General features: G+C 35.7%; 1 pseudogene; it reads right to left on the bottom strand.

Annotated features, from left to right (window-relative positions):
- Window positions 1–953: 953 nt before the first annotated feature.
- LOC106686828 (serine/threonine-protein phosphatase 2A regulatory subunit B'' subunit gamma pseudogene) lies at window positions 954–2,504 on the bottom strand (annotated as a pseudogene).
- Between the last annotated feature and the right edge of the window lie 6,020 nt (window positions 2,505–8,524).

The following is an 8,524-nucleotide window of genomic DNA, read 5'->3' as shown; positions in this document are numbered from 1 at the left end:
AAAACAAAAAAATATTTATTTATTTTTATATTTTCTCTGTATACTTATTTTAATGTTTTGTCAATTCTTACAATTTTTGTACATTGTTTTTTCAGTAAGCCCTGACGAAGCCCTGCGAAGTGGGGCAAAACGTTTGTTAACAATAAATAGTTTTCTTTTACTATTTTGATAGCTTTATTGACCGCCACTCGGACTATCACTTCCAATCTACTTCATACTGTCAGCTATCTTCTTCCAATATATTTTATTATGTTATTTCATTGAAGAACATTAATACATTCTGCCACAAATTAAGGGTATTAAGTTAGTAGCGTGTAAATATGCATTCAAAAATGTCAATAAAAACAGTACTCACTGAATCCAAAGAAAAAATTTAAATAATAATTATAAAGAAATATGTAAATAAAATACTAATATAATATGAATCTATAGCAAAAACATAATAAAATATAAGTGAAATAATAAAAAAAATTAATAAATAAAAAATAATTTATGTACAAGACAAAGAAAAGTAATTTAGGTAACAAAATTTAATTCGTGGGCCCACCAAAGAAATAAAAGTTCGCATCCGATGGTCGCCGCAGTGCCCAGTTAGCAAAGACCTGGGCCTCTACTCCTTGAGCTACAGACGGCCACTAATGTACAGTTGCTTTTTTATTTTCATGAAATGTTATACTTTGAATATATAATTAAAGAAAATAAATTAAATTAAATTTTAATTTTAAAAGCCGCATTACTTAATCTGTGTAAAAAGATTGAAAGTAGTTTACATTTACTATTTATTTTATTTATTTTTTTTAAATCAGGACAAATCTCGAAAATGGAAGATGTGAACCTCAGAATAATTAAGAGTAGACAAAATAATGGATGGATGTGAAAAAGTTATCAGGACTATTAAATAAAGAAAAAAAAGAAGTACTAAGCGTTTTTTGCCTTTAAAATGAAACAAAATACAACTGAGAGTATATTTATATTAACACGAATTAGATATTGTATAGTGTCATGTTACGACTAGAAACCGTAACAGCAGAGCACGGAATAATTTATTTACAATTGTGAAATTATTTTTGGAATACACTCCATAAACACCATTCAAAATATTAGTTGCATTCTCTGTTTTCATAATTCCAAAACTCGTTGAGATCAGTCAAAATGCTGACAAAATATTCAGCTTTTTGGCTGTTAAGTAGGTCATTGAAGGTTATCCTCAAAGGATTAACTGGTCTCACCATGTCGAACAATTCGTCCTTGATGTCCTCAAACCTCACAGGGTCCTGTTGGTGTTTCTTCATCTCCTCCTGGATACCTCTGAAGAAGTAATTTATTGAAAAAGCGTCCAAGTACCCATTCTGGTTTATATCGAGGACTTTGAAATAGTACCGCAGGGATTGAGGTTCACTCTTGTTTTCCAAAGCTAATACGAACTCCAAATACGACTTGTAATCCATTTCTCCATCATAGGTCAGGAATTCCTGAAAAACTCTTTCGATGAATATTTCCGTCAACGTGCCGGTACCATACGCGGCGAGCTCTTTCTTGCTCAACATACCGTTGTTGTCTTTGTCTAATGTGAGGTATTGCCCGTAGATCTGGAGGGCCGAAACTGCAGAAAACCAATTAGATTCTTCCGATTCGTCCGTTAAATCCTCGTTTCTAAGGACTAAGAGATCGTCCAAAAAGTTACTTAGGAGGATATCCTTGAGTCGTATCCTGCCAGTCCGCATCGGATCGAGAAAAAACATAAACTTCCTGACGACAGTGCAGACATAGAAAGGACAGAAAGCTTCCTTGAGGCCACTAAGTTGAGGACAGTCTGGAATGATGTCAGTGACGAAGCTCTCCAGCTCTGACTCCTGAAGGTTACCTTTACCGTAACTATCGTAGACCGATAAACCAATCCTTGTCTTCTTCTGCCATGTTTTCCTCATGGCATATGTGAATAAAGGAACTATATCGACATCGCCCACAACTTCACTCGTCTGAAGTTGAGCGAAAACTTTTGCCGAATAGTATCTCCTACACTTGCTACTAGCCTTTGAAATGACTTCCTTAAGATCATCATACCCAATTTTTTTTTCATTTTCGTTGTTCCCTGAGCTGCGTTGTTTGAGGAGCGCACTCAAAGATTCTAACTCTTCGTTGTCCAGCAAAGCGTCGCTAATCCCTTGCAGAAATATTGTTCTCGCTTCCAGTTCTAGCTGTGACGAGAGAGTCTCTTGACATTGGTCAGCTTCGGTATCCTGTTCAAAGAACTTAGGTATAGCCTTGTAACTAAGTTCACTCGTGGAACTTTGACTATATTTCCATTTTTGATAATAGTCGGAAAACATTCGAGATTCATCCACAACCGGAGAACAGCCTTCATCATTTTCTATAATTTTTTGCAATCCATCACGTAAGATATCCATCCTTCATCAAGTAATAAGAATTATATTTGTCAAATAGAAATTTAACATTTTTTTTTACCATATTGCATCATCTGAAATTCTATTTTTTTTCTAGTATTTTAGTATTATAGACATATGCTTGCACGGAAACATCTGGCACTAAAGTCAATGATTGGGGAAAGAATTGAATATTTTATAATTATACAATCATAATGGATAATCATAATTCATTGTGAGAAACAATCAAAGACATCCGTCGGACTATCGATTGATAAGTACTATCAATTATTTGTCAGCAATAGGTGGTTTATATGCGCTCTTCCCTAAAACAAAATAACACCTAAGAAGCTCACGAAGCTTTCAAACACTATAGGGATCAAAATCATATATTTTTAAGAAAAATGAAGTGCTTGCGATAACCCTGATGAAGACAGGCTTTGTAGCTGAGTGAGGGGAGGCATCATCTCGGCAACCATATGGTGCTGGTTCAATTCCAGCCTGGGAGAGTCACCACCTCTCCCCTATCCCCTCTAGCTTTCCCATTTATTCCGTGGCAGTCCTGTGGAATGAAAACTCGACCCTCTTACTCTGGTTATTATAGGTTACTTACCCCCATGATAACCGCCCCTCCCCCTCATCTGCGTCAGAAATGTCCTACTAGGGGTTAAAATAAAAAAATTTAATAAAAAGCCAAAAAAATTTTCAGTAGGCTCAGAATTAAAGAAAGAAACAAAACCAAAAAACACTTAAATGCTATTATAGACAGCGTAGTTAGTGCCGAATATCAAGACGAGGAACTAGTATTTCATTGGTTAAACATGTGAACGTACTGGAATGTTAAGCAAACAACATTATAGGATATAAAATATAGGGATAAAAAAAATAGGTACTTGTTCATAGCTCCATATGTTAAATCGTAAAAATGACCTAAAACGGGTAAGCAACAAACGTAGGAATACCAATTTGAATAAAACTTTTTTTAGTGAGCTAGAGGCCAAAAAAATTATTATTCTTGTCGTGAAATAAATATTGACTGACGCAGGTGGGAATCGAACCCATAAACCTTCTGAACCTAGCGCTCTAAGACCCACGTCACAACACTCATTATCTACTTCTACAACGTACCCCCCTATGCAAATTATGGTGGGGGGTCACGTTTTCATTTCGTGGGACCACCGCAGAAATATAAATCCAGGCCGGATTCGAACCATCCCAGTTCTGATATTGTTAAGACCTACACCTCAACTCACTCGGCTACAAGCGACCCATTTTTAAAAGCACCTTTGGAAACGTAACTAAAATTTTTATACCAATTATAAAAATCTTATATTTTTATTAATATACCAAGCATTGCCAAAATTTGTTCTAATCGGTATTTCTACGCCCCCTAGTCCCTCTCTTGTTAGTTAAAGAACTACACAAATCAATTTTGCCCAACAATGAATATAAAAATTTTAATTATGTTCTTGTACGAACTCCCTACGTACAAACAACCATTAAATCATTATATAAACGGTTTACGACGCACTTCCAACACACACTAACCCTCTAATTCAAGGACTATCCACACGAGATTTACCAGATACGAGACGACGTCTACGAAGGAGCTGGAATAGGGACCTCTTAAATTGATTTTTAAATTTCAATTTTAATGGAGAGGCATCATTGGATCACCTTAACCTTCATGCCTTTTTTTATTGTTTCTCTCTCTCTCTCTCTCTCTCTCTCTCTCTCTCTTTACATCTCATTCGCTGGTTGTAAAAATACTTTTACAGTTGTGAATAAACTAAATAAAGTAAAAAAAAAAAAATTATGTTCTTGAACAGATGTTTTTTTTTCTAAAAATTAAAATTCTACAATTTTAGACCCTGAAATAATAGCTCGGTGAACTTTATTCAAAAATTTTTAACCCTCCTTCCATTCATTTGGATGAAACATAAGATACGGAAACCATGTATAATCCCATATATAGGAAGAAACATGCCCTGAGGAATGAAGGTGATGCTCTATGTGGACGTTTTAGCTATTATGTGCCGCCCAAATGACATAAAACTATAAAGATGTGAAGTCCTGGATTACATCAACCCGAAGTAGACGCCGCGAAGAAGCAGTGATCACCCGACTCAGAATAGGACATACCTGATTGACACACACCCACCTCATAACAGGAGAGGTCCCTCCAAAATGTTCGAAATTTCATAGTAATCTGACCTTCAAACACATTTTTGAATAATGTCATCACTACAAATTAACTCTGAAGCAGTCAGGGATGTAACAGTTTGTTGTAACCAACAAATGCTCCAATGGCGTTGAGAAACGACGGATCCGTAATAGAAAGAGTCATTAAATTCATCCATCAGATTAAATTAATAATCAACCTTTAATTATTATAACTATCTATTTATCTTGCCTTATTTTTAAAATTAGAATAGCCACTTATCTGCTTTTCATCATCCTTTCACCACTAGCGTTACGATCTATTATGAAACAAATTATAATTGCCTAGCTAAATAATAGTTCAAACCTCGTGAAAATGAGTCCCACTGGTGCAGGTTCGCACATCATACATAAGATATGACTCTCTGGAACAACTAGGCCTTACCAAAACCAACGGGCGTTGATGACCAGGCTGTTAAACGCCCATTCAAAAACAAACAAAACAGCCAATGGACCGATGCATTAAAAAATGTAACATATATTTAATAAATATTATAAATTAGGTTTTTATTAATGTTTATAAAAAATATCTGGGGTACAAAACTTTCTCTTACAGCCCTGAAAGCAGGAAACTTTTATTTAATAACAATTTTTCTTTTTCTGTTGCTATAAAAAATTGTCTTTTAGGTTTTTTCGGGGTACGAATAACGAATATCAACTATGTTTCTGTTAATAATACAATAGTTTAACAAAATATATTGTTGCCATTTACACATAAATGCTATCGGAAGAGATCGGTCACGCTCGGCTGTCTACGATCTTCCAGTCTTAACTGCTATCTCTATTCTTCCAGTTTTCTCCTTTACTTAATTATTATATTCATTCTGTTCTGGGTAACCTACGGTAACCGAAAGGTTGAATCGGAAAGGCTGTATAGGATTAGCGCCCCATGTGGCCAACAGCCAAATCTCACCTCCTCCAGCGCTCTCGGTGGCAAGAGAAGCAACCCAGACTAAGGTGAGAAGAGAGCCATCTTGTCTTCAGCCAGAGAAGCAGTGCATTATTTCTTTTGTCTCTCATCAGCAATATCTATCATGAGTGAGTAGAACTCTTGGAGTTGTTCTCATGAGCAGAGGGAAGAGAAGCATGAGAATGTGGGGGGAAGAAAGAACCATGGAGTAAGTTAATTAACATTCACCACCACATAGTAATCATCATCCACCACCTCATTATCTACAATTCCATAGCCCAGCCTTCAGAATTTACAAACCATCTAAACATAAATGTTTTCTTTCGGCCATCCACTACAACATTTGTAACTTAAACAATAGAATTTTATTTTTCACTAATCATGTTCAATTTCAATTATACAGTCCACTCCAACCCAACCTGCCAACCAAAAGTGAAGTATGTGTCGGCAATATTGGTTGAGGGCATGCTTCATACACTTTCATAGAACATTTTTATTACTGTTATCAGTGCAAAATGGTTAATCATTTCAATTCATTTCAAACTTCTTCACTTTTCTTATTTGGTACTTTAGAAACAGCTTTTTTGAACATTAAGTAGTTCCCATTCTTTATACGGTTTATACATCTGATATCCCAACCCACCCTAACACATCCTAACAACATACGCTGATGACACATGTATACTGTTTGTAAACAACGACCCAACTAATTCATCACAAACACTACAGACACACATAACATCTATTGAAGAATGGATGGAAGAAACTGGAGAATCAAAATAAATCCTGACAAATCCCATCAGATCACCTTTACTCTCCGTCGTAAACCTCTATTCTCCTGTCCTACAGTATCCTTTCCAAATCCCTCCACTAACGTCTGTTGAACAGATTCGATACTTAGGACTCCATCTTGACAAGAGACTTACTTGGAATCCACACTCAAGACTGAAACGACAAGAAACTGCTCGTAGATTCCGATTGCTCAACACTTACTTGACAAACGCTCTAAACCTCCCTTTCACTACAAAAAATTAGTATACACTACGATAATCAAACCAATTTGGACATCTGGAATTGAGCTCTGGGGCTCCACCAAACCATCAAATTCCTCCCGCATCCAATCAAAAATCCTACGTAAAATCCTTGATGCTCCTTATTACGTTACAAATAAACTCATTCACAAGGACCTTAACATCTCATTCGTTGCAGATTTGGCCCAAAACAGATATGTGTCTTTTCATTCGAAACTCCTTAACCATTCTAACCCATTAATTCTTAATCTTTCATCCTTAACAATTCCTGATCATTCTCCGAGGCGTCTGAAAAGAAGATGGCCACGGGACCTTCTAATTTAAATTAATGTTTGAAGTACCACCAATGGGTGGTTCCTTCCCAAGATTTTGAGGAGTGTATATGAAAAATACAACATATTTACTTATTGTATTTGTTATTTGTACAGTTGTAAATCACATTAAATAAATTTTTGAAAAAAAGACAATTACGTATTGAATCCTGTTAAAATATTTCAATAAGGATAATACATAATTCATATAAACTAGCACCCAGTTTTACATTTATGTACCCAGTTTGATCAAAATCGATCAGTTTTTGTAAAATTCGTACGGTGAAAAAAGTTTTTTTTTTGGCCCTCAACTTTTAACTACTTTAATGAAAACTATAAATAATTACTAGTTGAAATTGATCAGTCTGCCAAGTATAATTACGGGTAGTAAAAAATGGCAGCTGTTTCTAAATGTTAAAAAAAAAATAATTTTTCTTTCTGAGCTTCTTAACATTAAAACTATCTTCAACACTATCAAACATAATTGAGCATAATTTAAAGTAGAGTTAATTTTCTAAAATATGAGTCCTAATAGAGCTACTTATGTTCAATAGATCCCGAAATGCAGTTTTTTTAAAAATCAACATTACATAACAAAAAATCAGGAGTTTTCTAATTATTTTGGGGAAACTATATCGCAGAAATGATTAGACGTTCATATGTCTATTAGTACTCAAATTAAAGGTAGCATAATGTACTATAAAATAGTTTATTATAGTAGTAGTTTTTATGATATATGACAAAATAAATTTACAAAACAGCCGACAGCCTTACCCAAAAATGAAAAGTCGCATGAAACTAAAATTACGTATTGCAGGAAAACATATGCCTGGAATGTCATGACAGCTTTTTCAATACCTACCAAGTAAACCTACAGAAAGTGACACTTAATAGAATATAGTGCAAGAGTCCAAGAGAAGAAAAAAGTCAGTTATTTCACCCCAATTTTTTATTAATTTAATGAAAACTATGTAGAATTGGTAGTCAAAATTAATAATTCTGCAAGTATTGTTAGGGGGTATAAAAAATATTGACTGTTCCATAATGTTAAAAAAAACATTATAAATTTTCGTTCAGAGCCCTTAATGGCAACGTCGCTGGAATATGGCATTCAGTGGAAGATGGACGCACAGGCTGGTGCCCAACATCGAGGCCTGGGTGAATAGGAACCACGGGGAGGTAGATTATTATATCACCCAGTTTATCACAGGGCATGATTGCTTCCGAGCCTACCAGTATAGGTTTAAGCTCGATGGGACTGGAGAATGTCCATTGTGCCCAGGAATGGAACAGAGTGCAGAACACGTTTTCTTCTTCTGTCAACGCTTTCATGATGAAAGAAGAGACTTCCGACGCCTTTGCGGCTCAGACCCGACAGCAGATAATATTGTCAATATATTATAGTCTAAAACAATGAGGCGGCACTCAGCCAATCACCCCCATGATGTAATGCCTAGCGGCGGTCCCGTGGAGAGGAATGAACAGGTGTAGGGCGGTGGTTTTAGTGGGTAAGAATCCCACACACTGATAGGTACGGGCCTATCCGTGTCTTTTGAAGATTTCCACCGACCCTCTCTTGGAGTTGTTCTCATGAGCAGAGGGAAGAGAAGCATGAGAATGTGGGGGGAAGAAAGAACCATGGAGTAAGTTAATTAACATTCACCACCA

This window comes from Halyomorpha halys, unplaced genomic scaffold, assembly GCF_000696795.3.
Source record: "Halyomorpha halys isolate HHAL.00 unplaced genomic scaffold, Hhal_1.1 Scaffold885.1, whole genome shotgun sequence".
Lineage (NCBI taxonomy): Eukaryota > Metazoa > Arthropoda > Insecta > Hemiptera > Pentatomidae > Halyomorpha > Halyomorpha halys.
This window is presented reverse-complemented; position numbering and strand designations above follow the sequence as displayed.